The sequence below is a fragment of the Condylostylus longicornis genome, unplaced genomic scaffold, assembly GCF_029603195.1.
Source record: "Condylostylus longicornis isolate FDR11 unplaced genomic scaffold, ASM2960319v2 ptg000163l, whole genome shotgun sequence".
Classification (NCBI taxonomy): Eukaryota; Metazoa; Arthropoda; class Insecta; order Diptera; family Dolichopodidae; genus Condylostylus; species Condylostylus longicornis.
In genome coordinates, this window is record NW_026578131.1 from 825,808 (window position 1) to 842,050 (window position 16,243).

Consider the following 16,243-nt stretch of genomic DNA (forward strand, 5'->3'; position numbering starts at 1 on the left):
ACGTATTTATTTTATTATAGTCTTTACAATTTTTAAATGTGAGTATATAGTAATACTCATATACATCTGTATGGTATATGTGAGATTATGAAAGGTTATATAAGTAAAAAATATTTGATTTTTTAAATTGAGATGCGAAGAACGACTTAATTTTTGTTAAAATATAGAAAGCAAAAAACAAACAGAAAAACCAATTATTCGACAAAAAGTTTAGTTTTGCTCAAGAAACATTTGGATTTTACCATTTTAAATTAAAATTTTAATTTATTTTTTTTTTTAATGTATTAGGTAACACAAACACATGCTTGTTATAATTGTTATGTTAACTTATGTTTTGTGTAGTAAAACTTCTGGGAATTGCAAACATAGTGTGTAAAAGTTTTACAAACAAAATCATTTTATTTTAAACAATTTTCAATTTAAGTCACGCACAAGTCTATGATTTGGAATAAAATTTTTTAATTATAGATTCATGGACGCATATATTTCATTTCATCATCGTAAAGTATTCGAAGATTAAAACTATGAATTTAATAAGTATATTGAATTGCATTAAAAACAAAAATAATAGTTAAAAATGTTTATTCGAAATATTGAACGTTTTTCTTGAATGAAAGATACAAGTGTACACACGAAAGAATACTATAACCCTTTAGTTCCTGCTTTTCCTTCAACATCATTAAAGCTTTAAAAAATGAATTTAATAAAAAAAAAGGCAAAAAAAACTAAATATATCAAAAATATTTGTTCATGGAATTCTGTGCATCAACTTAACCCCATCGAAAAGTCTTGAATATTTCAAAAATTATAAACTTTTCAGTTATTTAGAAATTCTAAATCGCATTGCGAAATAAATATTTGCAATTCAATCAATGCGCCACTAAGACGGTATATTCAAATTTATATAACCATTCAATAATATTTCATAAAACCTGTATGAAATTTTAAAATTTTAATAAGTTCTTTACATTCCGATAATAGGCTTAATAGCCTATATTATTGAAGAGAGTCTTAAAAACATTTAGATTTATTTTAGCTCAGTGAAATGCTTAATTTATATTGAATCAGCTTTAAAGAAAATTGACTTTTACGAAAATTTTAATAGGTATAAGAATTTCCTATATAATAAGCACAGCATGTATGTAACAAAAAAAAACTTTTTGTCTTAGAAGATTAATTATTTCTCTAGTTTTTTAATTTTGATAAAATATTCTTGAAAATTATATTTTGATTTTTCATAATTATATGTACATACACACATATGTAATTTGAAGGTAACATTTTATAGTGTATATAAAAATGTGAATATGTATGGGTATTATTCTGGAATTTCAAAATACTTATAAGGAAAATAAAATTTGTTTTTATCAAAATTTCAATAATAATCTTTAAAGAATCATTGAAAAAAAAATATTTTTCTTTTATAAGTGGAAAATTTTATTACATTTTAATTCAATGATTATTAATTGAATTTTTACTGGTATTATGACATTTTTAATAATATTGTATTAATCAAATTATAGGATTAAATAAGTGAAATCATAGTTTTGCTTTTTTTTTATTTTTAAATTAGAATTTCAATTTATTTTTTTTTTTTGTTCAAATTCTAACCATCATTACTTACCAATGTTTAATCTATATGATATTATGGCTCCAGGGTATATAATTCATATGCCCATACAGTAGAGTTTTGCGTAGAACGAACATTTAAAATTCTGCAAGTTCAATTCGTGTATAATACGGGATTTCTTAAAACAGTTTGGTTGTGTTCATGCTAGAACTACATTGCAATAGAACAGAAAAAAAGTAATTTTGTCAATAAAAACGCCTATTTGTAACAAATGTCACAATTAAAATGTGTCAAAACAAGGGACGGCAAATTTTGTGAAAATAAACAATCATTTGCATCAATGTAGAATCTAGATTTTTACTGAAAATTCTGTGCCAGAAATTTCGTAGAGCTACAATTTAATAATGGTTTGGTTTTTGTAGATTTTGCAAATGCATTTTCAAAATAGAACAGCAAAGTTGAACTTAACCTTTTGCTATACTACGAACAAGTACTGTAATATATTTCATAGAAAGTTTTCAAACTGACAAATGCAAAAATTTGCTGTAACCCAGAAAAAAACTATTTTGAATAATTAATATACTCAAGGCAGTTACATACTTAATCAAAATATAAAAATTACAATGACTGTAACAAAATGACAATTGTAAATAATGCTAATATAAACGTTAAACAGGAGGAAAGTTTTGCCGTCGCATACTTTTTCTCTTTTGGCAAATTTTTAAAATCAGTATACGCGAATTTATGTTCGTCATGCACAAATTCAACTGTATATTATTTAAACATATCCAATGAACTTATATATTTACATATTTGTATAATATTTAATATCTATATAAATACTTTTGACAGTTATGATGATAGGTTTTTAAGTTTTAATATTTTCGAGAACTTTAATTTTAACATGTCTGTACATACATATGAATATGGTATGTAGTGGAATATGTAATGAATTCTTGCAATATGTGCATATGTTTGTGTAAGATCAAGCAAATTTGTGATATAAATGCGTATGTGTATATGTACGTATGTATGTATGTGAATGTATTTGTCATAAAAATATCATATTGAGAATATAGATTTTCAAATTTTCATGCACATAAATTTTTTAATTTTTTTTTTAATAAAATATCAAATGAATTTTAGTGATATGAGTGAATTACAGTGTATGTACACGCAATTAAATTGAAAATAACATAACACAAAATAAAAACAATTTATTATGATAAATTATAAAAATATTATAAAAAGCGGATTCAATTAACCTAGATATTTATTATCAGATGCCATTTTAATAAATTTATTTGCAGTTATATTGAATTGAAATAAAATATTTTTGTACACTTCATACAATATTATTATAAATGTTATTCATATATGTATGTAAATATATATATATGTGTATGTGTAACGGAAATATGTATCGATGTTGAAGTTAAGTCAAATAAAAGTATACAAATTGTCTCAAAATTAGGAATATAAAAAGAATAGTTAAGCTGGTCTCGCCAATAATATTTGAGTTAAAACGCTTTGTATTAAGGTCAAAGCTCTGTGTAGGAGTGTTATTATTCGGATCACATTGATATAGCAGATAAAATAACAAATTTAAATTGCGTGTATATAATCCAAATTTGTCGTTTTTAATTCGTCTAACATCAATTTTATTGGAAAATCAGTATATATAAGGTGAAACAATAACCCAAGGTTGCTATATCTCGAGCACAACATGCGTATCGAAAGAGCAAATAAACGGGAAAGACCTTACAGAGAAAAATTTGCAATCAGCTGAGCGCTGCCGGAGCTCCAACTCATTGCGCTCCTTGAGTACCCTGATAGGAAATGTGCGGTCAAGCAGGACTTTCTAGCCTTGGCGATAGAAGAGGCGACCAGCACGGAGTTTGCTTGGTTTTCCTTTCTGGAACGTGGTAAGTAATAAGATTTAAGAACGTGGTAAGATTTAATACTCCTAAAGAAGGAAGGCTGTAAAGTGATCGTTAACGCTAATGCCTTGGCGGTTGGTTTATCTGGCAAGCACCCCCACGCCCTAAATGGGCTGGAGCAGAGGGCCCTTAACCTCTTTCCTGACTGGATTACTGACTGTAGCCTAGCTGTGAAACCTCAGAAGGCAGAACTAATTATTATCAGTAGGAGTTATAACAGCTCAAGCATAGCTCCGTCGAAACTCAAAGGATTTCGCTCGAATCTTTTAGCTCGAAGACTAGGTTACTGGGCCTGACCATTGACTCTAAGCTGAACAGGAAGTCCAACACTATGGAAAGAGTAAACAAAAACAATTATAGCGGCGTTCCGTGCAGCTACGAACCTCAAGTTGACAAACAAAATTCGAAGAATGGTACTGGTTTGGATTGCTGGGATGTTATGCCCCACTGGATTGCGTACTGGGTTGTAAATGGCTGCGAAATCAGTAGTGCGATTGAGTGAAGAATTTTTACTTTTAATGCTGCAGAGTCAAACCTGGCGGAATGAAGATGCTATCGGCGGCGGGCCCATCCCATACATATACGTATGTATGTATCCAAGCTTGATAGAAATATAGATTGGGAAGTTCGCTCTGAGTAATTGGATGTTGAGCCCTTCTTCTGTTTACTGGATCATTGCAGTGTAATGCTAGGGCTTTTGCCTGATTTCTGGAGAGCTCGAGCTGGTTGTATTTAAGAGAAAAGAGTGAGCACAATGAATCTAAGTGTATCCTTCGGGAAGCTTCGCTTGGTCTACGTTGGATATCTGTTTTTCTGACAAAAATTAACAAAGAATTTCACGACATTTTTTTAATTATATTGCTCTTGAAATTTGAAATTAATATTAAAAAATATCTTTGCATTCGTTTTCCTTAATTTATGAGAATGAATTTATATTTGCCATTCCTAAATATTTATTCAGAAAATAAATTTATTTAAATTAAAAACATTAATTGTTATGATAAATGAAAATTTGTTTTTTAAAATCTAAATTGGTATTTTATGGGTAACTAGGTGCCCACAACATTATTTGAGAAAAAAAAAATTTTCAATCACGTAGAACACTCTGTTTGTATATAAATAATGTTAACGACATCTTAATATTTATAACTATATTGGAGTATATTTTTTTTATATACAAACATACATAGTTATATATAATATGAAATTTTTAAAAACACATATAAATTCTATATTTGTGCCTTAAAGCAATCAAATAAAATTTGATGAACACACTATCGCCTAAACATTTTATTTATGTCGTCCATAAATATGTAAGTTTGTATAAATATCGGCAATATATCGACAGCATACATATATTTCGACCATATATGTAAATTAATATACAAAAATTATGTATATTTAAATCTTATTAGTTTTTTTTTCATATACATACGTACACACATACATACTTTTAAAATAGATTAAACTTAAAAATGTTTCAAGAAAAAATGGTGGTTTTTAAAATGTGAATTGACTTATTTTGTCGAAAAAAATAAAAAAAAAGTCAAAAAATAAAGAAAATTTTTCCAAGTTTTTTTTTTTTACTCTTAGTAAGTATTTTTTGTAAGTCTAGTATCTTATATAATCCATATTAAACTATCGATTTATGTTCTAATTTTAAAAGGTTTAAAAATATCCAAAATGGATGTAATAAAAAAAAATAGTAAATTTTTGTAATAATTTGAGCTTTACTTGTTATTTTTTTTAAGAAAAAAATAATTTTCTGATTTTATTGTTTTCAGTAAGGTATTGTCGAATTCTCCTTATTCGATTCAGTATTGTATAACATACACATATAATTATGTTATGTTTTTATTACAAATTTTATTCTACAATCAGTTTCTCCATATTCGGTAGACTTATAAGTATGGTTATAATTATACTATAAACTATAAGAGTCTACTTTTCCTAAGTAGATTTGTTTGATTTAATGTCTAAAACGGGATCTAGTTCTGTTTTTTTTTTAAATTTGATAGTTATTTTGAACTTAATTTAAGCCTGTGTGATGTTGCGTGTTGTAGTATAAGATAGCATCAATTTGATTGGTGTAATATATATACTTCTTTTCAAAATATACTTCAAAAAAATCCAGATAAGTGATGATATTATAAAAAAAAATATTGAACATGCAGTATAATGTGACGCAAGTATATACGCAGAAATTTGCAAAAAAAATTTTAAACGTTACCTAAAAGTATGCAATAAATGTGATTTAGATAGTTTTATTTGCGAAAGTATAATTAAGAAAAGTATTTGTTTAAGATTTCAACAAAGCTTTAAATATGAAATATATTTAAAGCTTTGTTGAATTAATTACTTAAATATAATATATGTATATAGGAAAAATAAAGAGTCATCAGCATGAAGACGCTATCCTGAGGAAGACTACATCATGCTATGATACTTTTTTGAATATAATAAAGAAAGAAGTGAGTTTAGAAATTAGAAGAAAGTAGCAGAAATTGCAATATTATAGAGAAGATCATGATAATAATGTTATAAAGAACGATCAACGAGGAACAAATGGTATTTAAAAGAAATACAAAAAGACAGAGTTATGAAGGAAGAGCAGACTAAAATACCAATTAAGAGGAGAATTTGAAAAAAATGAAGAAAAATAAAAAAGAAGAAGAGCTTTAGAATGGAAGAAACCGCACGGTCTGATTTGAGTAATGCGAACAGTAATTTAGACTTTCTGGTTGGACTAGTCCTAATTACTGAATAGAGAAAGTGAAGACGGTTCAGCTATGGGTAGTTGTGTGGAAAGCATTAGTGCCCAGTTTCAAATTTTTCTCTCTTTCGCTTCTCAAGTGAGCATTTCAGCGACGAACACCCAGACGGAAGGACGTGATGAGAACAATAAATAAAGTTGGGTCAAACCAATGGTTTGTATTGTAGCACTTTTCCCTTCAACAAGTAAAAATACTGCTTTTAAAAATCTATGTATATCCACCACACTATTAAAATTATTTTCATTCATAAACGAAACTATTTCTAGGATTGCATATATTTAGGATGAACGATTTATGCAGTCTTTGAAATAGATAAAAATTAATATAAAGAGGGGTTAACATAATGCTCGATTTTAAGGGTTAATTGTGTGAGTTAAGAAAAGTAATTATATTTTTTAATGTCATGCAATTTACCGTTAGCTTTTTGCGTTTATAGAAATTTGAAAAAGCTTGAGGTTTCGGAAATATAAGGTGTCAAAAATTCAAATTTTACGAATTTCAAGAGGCGATAACTTGAGAGGGGGTAGAGATGGAAAAAAATTTTCTTCTAACGAAATAAACTATTTGTTAATGTCTAAAAGCTCCTAAAATTTCAAGCTTCTGCAGGCTAGGGTATAGGAGAAAAACGACATCAAAAATTTGGAAAAAAAGGACTTTAGATAACGGTAAATTTGAACAGCCATTTTGTTTTTCTAAGGTTTAACTATAGTATACCGCGCTAGGGAAAGCCAGCCGCTGCCTTTCTGCGTTTGCAAAATTTCAAAAATGCTTATGGTTTCATTGCAACAAATAGTCAAAATGGGCCATTTTTGTGGCTTTGGGGGGGTATAACTTCTAGAGGGGGGGAGATAGGTAAAAATTTTGTTCTACGAAAATAAGTTTCTAGTAAAGATCTATGCACGTATTAAATTTCAGCTTTCTATCTTTAAGAATGTAGAAGTTTTGTAAACAGACACACGGACAGACGGACGGACGGACGGACGGACGGACGGACGGACGGACGGTCGGACGGACGGACGGACGGACGGCCGGACAGAGTGAAACTAATAAGCACTTTTTTTCAAAAAATTTTTGTAAAAGTGCTAAAAATAAAATTTTGATGCGAATATGCTAGCAAGACACATTGCAAGTAATCAGTTGATTTGGTCTTGGGATGTTATTTACGAAGTGTACTGCAGAAGACATATTTGGCGTATCAACTTTTGACTTATCCGGTAGTTAGTTTAATAACAAAATTTTCTACTAGTAAAGAATATTTTGTGAAAAAAATTAGGTTATCATTAAACGGTTATATTTACGAACAATTTCTTTTCAAAAATCCAATTGTAAAAAGAAATAAAATAATTATTTGCTATTTCAAATGTTCTTCAAACATTTTCGAAAATTCAAAATTTAAAATAACTTTACAATAGAAAATACTTTATTGTTAGAAAGCTTAAAAACTCTGATTTCTTCTTTTTATGGTTTTTGTAAAAATTTTTATTTTATAGTCTAATCTTCATAAAATCTTCAATATTAAAATTAATATAAAATATTAAAAAAAATATTCATATGACAATAAAGTAAACGGACGTAGGCTTTCCGGTATAGTTTCAGTTTTACTCTTTGAAAAAGAAAAAAAAAATTATAATTTTTAACACCTTTTTGAAAAATTTATACGCTCTTATACGCACCAATATACACATTGATACTATAATGATAACCGCGCCACCAAGTTAAAATGTTTACGAGTGCCAAAACCAATTTATAATTTTCTCCAATAAATTTGTGTAAATATAAAAATATACTACATTCCTGTTTACAATGCTATACAAAGTAGTTTTTCTTCAAACTGTACAAGCGTGAACGGGTATAGACAATTGATATCAAATTTATGTTAAAGATTTTTTTAAATTGCTTTTTTTTAATAATAAAATTTAGTTTCCTATAGTTTAAAGTAATTGATTTTAGGATTTGTACAAAATAACACATTGTTATGCTACAAGTATGCCAAATTTTAAATTGGTTTTATTGAACAAATGCTGTAACTATATTGAGAGTTTTAAATATTTTTTGCCTAACTATGAAATAAATTTTTAGTTTTCACATATAATTTTAAAATTTGTGCGTTAATTCTATTGCTAAAAAATTGATGTTCGTATAGAATTTTTTTTTTGGCACATCAGTTCTTGCTTGCTTCTCTTGCTTATACTGTAAAATTTGTTTTTGCAACTAATTTGTGTAAAATTTTACGACTCTGAAAGTGATAAAAATTATTTTTTTTAATAGGATAGTTAAGTATAATTATACTATACGACTATGTAATTTTATTTCTATTGAAATTACTTTTAACCGTATAGTTGAGTAGATTAACTATTAAAAAATTTTTTCTTTTTTTATTATTTTAATATTTTTTTATTACTACTTTTTGTCTCATATATGATTTTTGTATTTTTCTTTGCGCTAAAAAATGAAAAACCTATTTAACTACCTTGAATATTGATATCAAATTTCAAGAAAAATATGGAAAAATTAAATAAACTATATATAAGAAAACAAAAATAAAAGAAAAACAAAACATAAAAACACATAAGTAACACAGAAACGTTACTGAGAGCTTTAAAATTTACCCGCTTGAGTTTTGTGTATATTTGTGACATTTAACAGGCATAAAATGGTGGAAATATTTTTCAAAACAGCAACGACACAATATCTATAAAATCGGAATTATGAATTTGTAATCAAATATAAGTATGGCTAGTTATGGTTTTAATTTTTTTCTCATACTAAAATACTTTTTATTAAAAAAGCGCGTTATAATGAAGGAAAAATGTTTCAAATTACATTCCTACATATTAAGAATAAAAAAGAAAAATTATAAGAAGAAAATGAAAGAAAAAAAAATTTTTCTTCTTTAATTTTGATGAAGACATTTATAAAATTATTATTTATGAGCAATTGCATTTAATTAAAAAGCGCGTATATTTTAACCTAAAATCAAAAAAAGAAAAAAACAACAAAAGTGAAAAATTGACGTCTTTAGTGTCAGAATGTCTTTAACAAACGGCAGTTTGTTCAAGTTTATAAAGTGAGTGTTTTACAAAGGTGTTATAATTATGGAAAATAGTTTGTTTTTAAATGTCATATTTTGTACATTTTCAGTAATGTTTAGTTTTTATATGATTTAATATTAAACAGTGGTTTAGAAATAGCAAATAAGGGCAACACTCCCGATTTTACTTTTTCCAACACAAACAGTTCCGTTGGTTGGGATGATATAACACTTTAAACAAACAATATAACACCTTACTCCTAGATATAACACCTTAAACAAACAATTGATTAGTCGAGAACTGGAGAGTGTCTGGCAAGAAGTATCCCTTACCATATTGGAACCAAAGGAAAATGAATTGTGTTAAATTTTGGATTATCGTGTGGAACAAGCTCATGCTTAATATGGCAAACAATATTCATATAATGTGAGTGAAGGCTCAAGTCAGTTTGAGAAGGTCATGGGTGCGGCCTTCTGCTCTTGAATGATTATGTGCCTTCTCTGACGATGGAAAAGGCAAACAACCCTCCCAAGATTATATAAGTGGGGCTTTAAGTTCGACGCCCGCAAATGCCTTTAATATATTTCTCCATTTACTTTTGGCGGAATTACATTTTAAAAAGCTGTGCTGTCTGACTAAGGGAGGCTGAGCGCTGGAACCTAAGATGTCAATTTTAAAGAACGTACGACAGTTTGTAGTATATTTCATAATATACGTATATAAATATTGAATTTTACTAATATTACAACTTCTATATGCTGTAGTTAAACTGAGCCAACATCAAATATTACTATCGTATAGTATATTTATATAATAGCCTGTATGAAAGAACGAATCACATATAGAAGATAATAGTACTCGTACTAGCTATATATAATACTGATATATATTCTAAGGTTAAAGTACAATAAAATTCCTTCTTAGGCAACATTAACTGTAATCTCAACTTTTATTCAAATAACCCTCTCTCTATTTAAAATAATAATCTATTTTATTCAAACAACGCAACAAAATTTAATAATTATTGAGTAAAATTATGTTACTTAATATTCAACAATAATTGATAAATTTACAATTTTTTTAGCAATACATAAAATAAAAATCCCTACAAACTCATACATAAATTTTAAAATGAAAAATTTTCACGCCAACAAGCAAATCTATAAACATAGATGCATATTGCAGTTTTGAAATATTAGCTTTTCTTCTACAGAATAAAACAAAGAAAAATAACAAAAAAAAAAATCAAAAAACATGTTATAAATTTTTAATAAAAATAGCAAAAAAAAAAATGAGAGAAAAAGAAAAACATTAAAGCAAATGCAACCTAAAAATTATTGTGCAAACTATCGTGACAATTAGTGAAACTTGATCAATGATTTGAGGTGAGCAAAAAAGAAAAACTAGAGAAAAGAAGAAAAAATTTTGCTATAGAAATTTTTTCATTTTATTACAAGAAAATTATTATTGTTCAATGTACAACTATATATATGTATGTATGTATGTAACTAGGAATAAAAAATGGAATAAAAATTCACGTTTTAATATAAAACGTTTTTCTTAATGAATTTTCCTTTCCCTTTTCTCTATTGTAAAATTATCATATGAAATTTCAGTTTATTATAAATTAAATTTCACTTCTTCTAAATCTTATTAAATCTCGAAAATTATATAATATTTTTTAATATAGTTAGAATTAAATCTCACGTTAAACAAGCAAAGAAACAAAAAAAAAATATTTTTATCAACATGATTTCAAGGAATTTCAATATTTTTAATAATAAATTTTATATAATTGCAATATGCAATTGAATTTTAAATGAAAATTTGTAATAAAATTTCTATGTATAAAACTTTTGAAATAATGTGCAAGTATAATAAAAATAGCTTTACATTTATATTGTAAGAAATATTGAATTTCAATGTACAATAGTTTAACATTTTTATAGTTTTAATTTATTGTAAATTAATATTTAGAGAGTATAGGGAAGAAACTGGTCATATTTATTTCCTGACGTATCCTTCGTACACATATACAGCAATAATTTATAAACTTATAAAATCTGTTATATAACTCATAAAATGTGGTAAACTGTGTCTACATGTGTGTATATGTATATGTATTTATAAATATATTATTTTTATAAAATTTTATCTTCATTTATCGCGTGGCATTGAGATTCCATATTTTTTAAATGAATATACATTGTATGAAATGTACAAGGTAAATTTCTACATACCAATACGCCATCTATATAGTTTATTTTACACAATAATGGCGAGTGAACTATAAAAATTTTTTATATTTAATAAATAGAGAAATGTTATCATTCGAATATTAATTTGAAATTTATCTTATAAACATTTTCATTTTGATTGAATTGTGTGTACATATTACATACAATACTTTTTAGATTATGGCGGTAGATGGTGTTTTAGTTTTATGTCATTTTATGTGTAAAATAAAAGACTATTTTGACTTTTATTATATCGTATTACATACGGGAGGTATTATAAAAAGAAAACTGAATATTAAATTCATTTTTATGAATATTAAGAAGAAAATAAATAGTTAAGTTTAGTTTAAGATAAAAGTGGGCATGTATATGAAAAATTTTTAAGAATTCATTTGAAATTGTCATATTGTTAATATTAAATGAAATAATAATTGTCATCAGAGAAAAAATTAAATAAGAATCGCATATTCAACTTCACATATTGACTAAAATAATTTTCAATCTGAGTGTAATTCGATTTTTCCGGAAATATGTAAGTCATAATCAAAATATTTACAATTCAGTTACATATTTTGTTTACGAAAATATTATTAAGTTTGAGTGATAATGTTTTAGAATTTTTTTTTAATTTAAAAACTTACCCTATGGTGCAAATTAATTATTACGTCTCAGAGGTGAAGATTTTGTGTCAGCAATATACATAATAAAAGTTTGAAGAAAATTTCATTGATCCCATTTAATTTTTTAAGAATAAATTGATCCAAGAATAAATAAGTAGGTTGCTTTGTCACCAAATTTATTTTATTTGTCGTTTGGTTGAAAATCTTATGAAATATTTTTAAATCCAAAAGAAATTTGAAATCTGAAAATATTAAAAAAAAATACAAATAAAATTAATTAAATTTCTAAAATATTTTTTTTTTTTTAAATATGGTGGATGAAATTTAACCAAAATATAATTTCTTGGTCAATAACTTTAAATATGTATAATGTACAAAGATTATTGTTTTCATATTGATTTTAATACTATAAGTTCAATATTCTTTTATTATTGGTAACAATTAATAATTTATGTACACATTTTGAGTAAAAATGAATTCATCTTTACCATAAAGGTCGGTTCAGAAAGGTTCATATATACATATATGCTGTGTGTGCATATTTGGACGTATTCATATGGATAACGTAAATAAGCGTACTATCTGGCTTAACATATTCAGTAAAGTAAACAGAAAAAGAAGAAGAAGCAAAAAAGATATTGAAAAATAAAGAATTATAAAAAAAAAGCATCAAAACAAAATAGAAAAATTCTCATGACTCTTCAAAAATTTTCCAATGAAATAGATGAATTGCATATAGTTATAAGATCTTTAAAGAAATTATTAAAAAGAGATCAGCTTTATAAGATAATAGTAGTATATATATACACATAAAGTGTGTATATCCACGATTATATGTGTAAGAATTAAGTTACAAAAAGTTCAAATATTGTGAAAATCAACTTTTCTTAAAATAAAAGTCACTTCGGTTATTTGTCTGTCAAAATTACAAATAAAAATATAAGAAGACGTCATCCATAAAAGACAAGAAAGGTAATCTGATCACAAACACACAATAATAACTTGAAAAGAGAAACAATTGAATTAAGCCAAGAAACCCCCGAAAGAGTATCGGAAGAATACAGCATTATCGTCTTCGCTTTAACACCAAGCCCCTAACCTAAAATGAATTAAGGGACATAATCATGAGATTGACAAACAAAAAATTTGGTCAACGGTCTTGACGGAATGCCACTGAATTTGTTGGGATTGACCACGACCTGGCAGGTACACTTCTCGGGTCTCTATTACGGACCCAAGAAGATTTGACATGAAGAAATAATAGATAACAAATAGAAAGAAGGAATACTTATAAAACTGTGGAAGGAAGGCAATCTTCAAGAATGCACAAATTAGCGAGGTATCACTCTTTCCACTAAAACATATAAAATAGCGCTACTCGTAACTGAAGCTTATGAAAAGAGTTAAGAAGATGCTGAGGAGTTTTAAATCAGACTTGACCAAAAGCTGAAGGATCTTGAGTACGCAGACGATATATGCCTCTTAGCTCATACAGTCATACATAAGCGGGTATGCAGACCAAAATAAACCTCCTAGAAAGGGAAACTATAGGAGTCGGCCTCAAGATCAACACCAACAAAATTTAATCCCTGAGAATGAATGCAACAAATAATACGCCCCTTCAACTAGGCGACAGCCAATTGAGGTTGTAGTCCAATTCAACTACCTGGACAGCATCGTGGCAGGCGATAAAGGAACGAAACCGGATATGTACACCGAAGGTTGTTGAAAGCGATTATGAAAGAGAAGGTGTAAAAGAAAAGAGAAGGTGTAATACATGGTGATGAACCATACTTGAGGAGCTCGAATCAAATGGAAAATGCTTGGCAGAATTAAATGCCTAGCTTAAAACAAAGTTCCATTCACAGGATTTGTTGAAGCCCTATGCTCTCACGGCGAATGAACAAAGGAGAAAAAATGATATAATATAAAAAGATAGATTTTGGTAAATAGTTATCTCTATTTAAAATTTTGTATTGAAATACATAGTTCAATTAAAAACTCAGCGAGTAAATCAATGCTGTCACTTTGAAAATAAAATATTTTATTGAATAAATATTGAAAGCCAATACACACAGAGAAAATATCTTTATAACTAAAATTAAAAATTATTAAAAAATACTCAACTTCATATATATATGTATACGTACACATATATTATACACAGCCGTCTTTAAATCAAAAAACTCTGGGATAAGGATCTCCTAAAGGAGAATAATTGTATTTACATATTTTGTAAATATAATTCGTATTTGAAGTAAAAAGCTTTAGGATTATTGTCAATTTGATGTATTCAAAATTTACCCGATGTCACTACGTCGTTTAATGTATTGGATCGTTTTTAGAAACCTCTATAACTGAATTTGTATGCACAACAATATTTGACAAATTAACGGTAGTAGGCAATTGATTGCGTTAAATTGATTTTCATGTTTCAAATGTATTTTATGGTTTTGCTTTCTTCTTTGTTTTTTGATTATTGTTGGTTCGGTTTTAAAGTCTTATATAATTCTATGTACCACTATACAGGTTTACAAGATATATAGTTTTTTTTTTTTACTTATTTATTCATGCATCGAAATAATTTCGCTTTACTTTTTCATATAAATGTTAACAGGGCATGATTCCTTGTTTTGCTTTGTATTGTTATATTTCGGTTTGTGTATAATTACGGATTTGTTGTTATATTTACACATATTTAAGTATACTGTTGTATAATGTACATATGTACATATTTTGTATGCATACTTCAAAGTATCTTCGAATAATTTTTGGAGCAGTATGTTACAAACACGTACGTGTATGTGTGGTTATATATATATATGTATATATATTGGAGATTATATATTTGTATAGAGGTATTGCTCCTAATAATTTTACAAAAGTAATTCAAAATGTCTAAAGTGATGTCAAGTACAAGAGTCTGTCCGTCAAATAATAAGAACAATAATAAGAAAAAATGAAAACTAAAATAAGAAAATGATTTTTAAAATTGTTTAAATCCCTTGCGGGTAAAGTAAACATTTTAAACAACAAGAAAAAAATTAACGTAGTTATTTTTCAATGAAATTTGAAAAAGATTTTTTTTTCAGTAATATGAAAAAATAAGGTGTTTGTATGCTTTTTTTTAAATTTTTTGAAGTGGAAGATTTTTTTGTTTTCTTCTCGTTGTTTTTTTTTCTTTAGTTATTTCGTAACTTAAAACAAATAATATGTAAAAATGTTCAAATTCATTTGGTTTTGGTTTAAAATATTTCTTTTTTTTTTTTTGTTTTTTTAGTTTTTTGAATTTAATTTTCAAGTATAAGTATGTATGAAGTTTTTTTCTCAGTGTTTTACTTATTCCTTTTGTGTTACATACATTAAATTTCCTGTTGTTACTGTTGTCTTTACTGTCAAAATATTGTGCGATACCTTCGAGGAAAATTTGTCAATTTTATTCTTTATTGCGATACTGTTGTTTTTGGTGTGGTATTCAAAGGTATTTTTACATATATGAACGTTATATAATGTAAGTTTGGGTGCGTGTGTGCGTACACGCGCAAACAAAAAAAAAAGTTATTTGAAAAACTATGCATAATTTGTGTTGATTTCGGGGGAAAAAGGTGCATTTATTTAAAATGCTTTAAAAATAAACAAATATATTTTTGGGTTAGAAATTTCATTTAGTTGGAATTCAATTTAATTTATTTGTTTATAAGCACATATGTACACATATGTTAAAAAAGGTTGTAGTATCAAATTGTTTTTATCAATAGCCAGGCCTGGTTCTGAGACTTTGTCTAAAATGTGCGGCTCTTCCCCTTCACCGCCGCATAATAAATCATTTCCTTGTAATTTTATCATGCTGAGTGCAAGGCTAGTCATAGAATTAGAGAGCAGAATTAAACTTCCAATTTCTTGTTTTATAAAAAATTAGAAAAATTTTTAGTTTTCTTTAAATTTTCAATGGCGACCATGTTTTTCTCACGTCCTTTGCAAATGCTTACTTTGCATATATGGTAGACACGGCACTGTCAGCATCTTAACTTACATACGTTTCTATATAAACACATAAATACAAATATTAA

At 26.9% G+C, this 16,243-nt stretch overlaps 1 protein-coding gene across 2 annotated transcripts in view; it reads right to left on the reverse strand.

Moving 5' to 3' along the window:
• The window catches only part of LOC129616185 (F-box/LRR-repeat protein 7), a 37,685-nt gene extending 25,339 nt beyond the window's left edge, over positions 1 to 12,346 (reverse strand). For both annotated transcript variants that reach the window (XM_055531678.1, XM_055531677.1), the window contains exon 1: positions 12,195 to 12,346. The gene's annotated coding sequence lies outside the window, so the exon portion shown is untranslated. The remainder of the gene's footprint in view (positions 1 to 12,194) is intronic.
• Between the last annotated feature and the right edge of the window lie 3,897 nt (positions 12,347 to 16,243).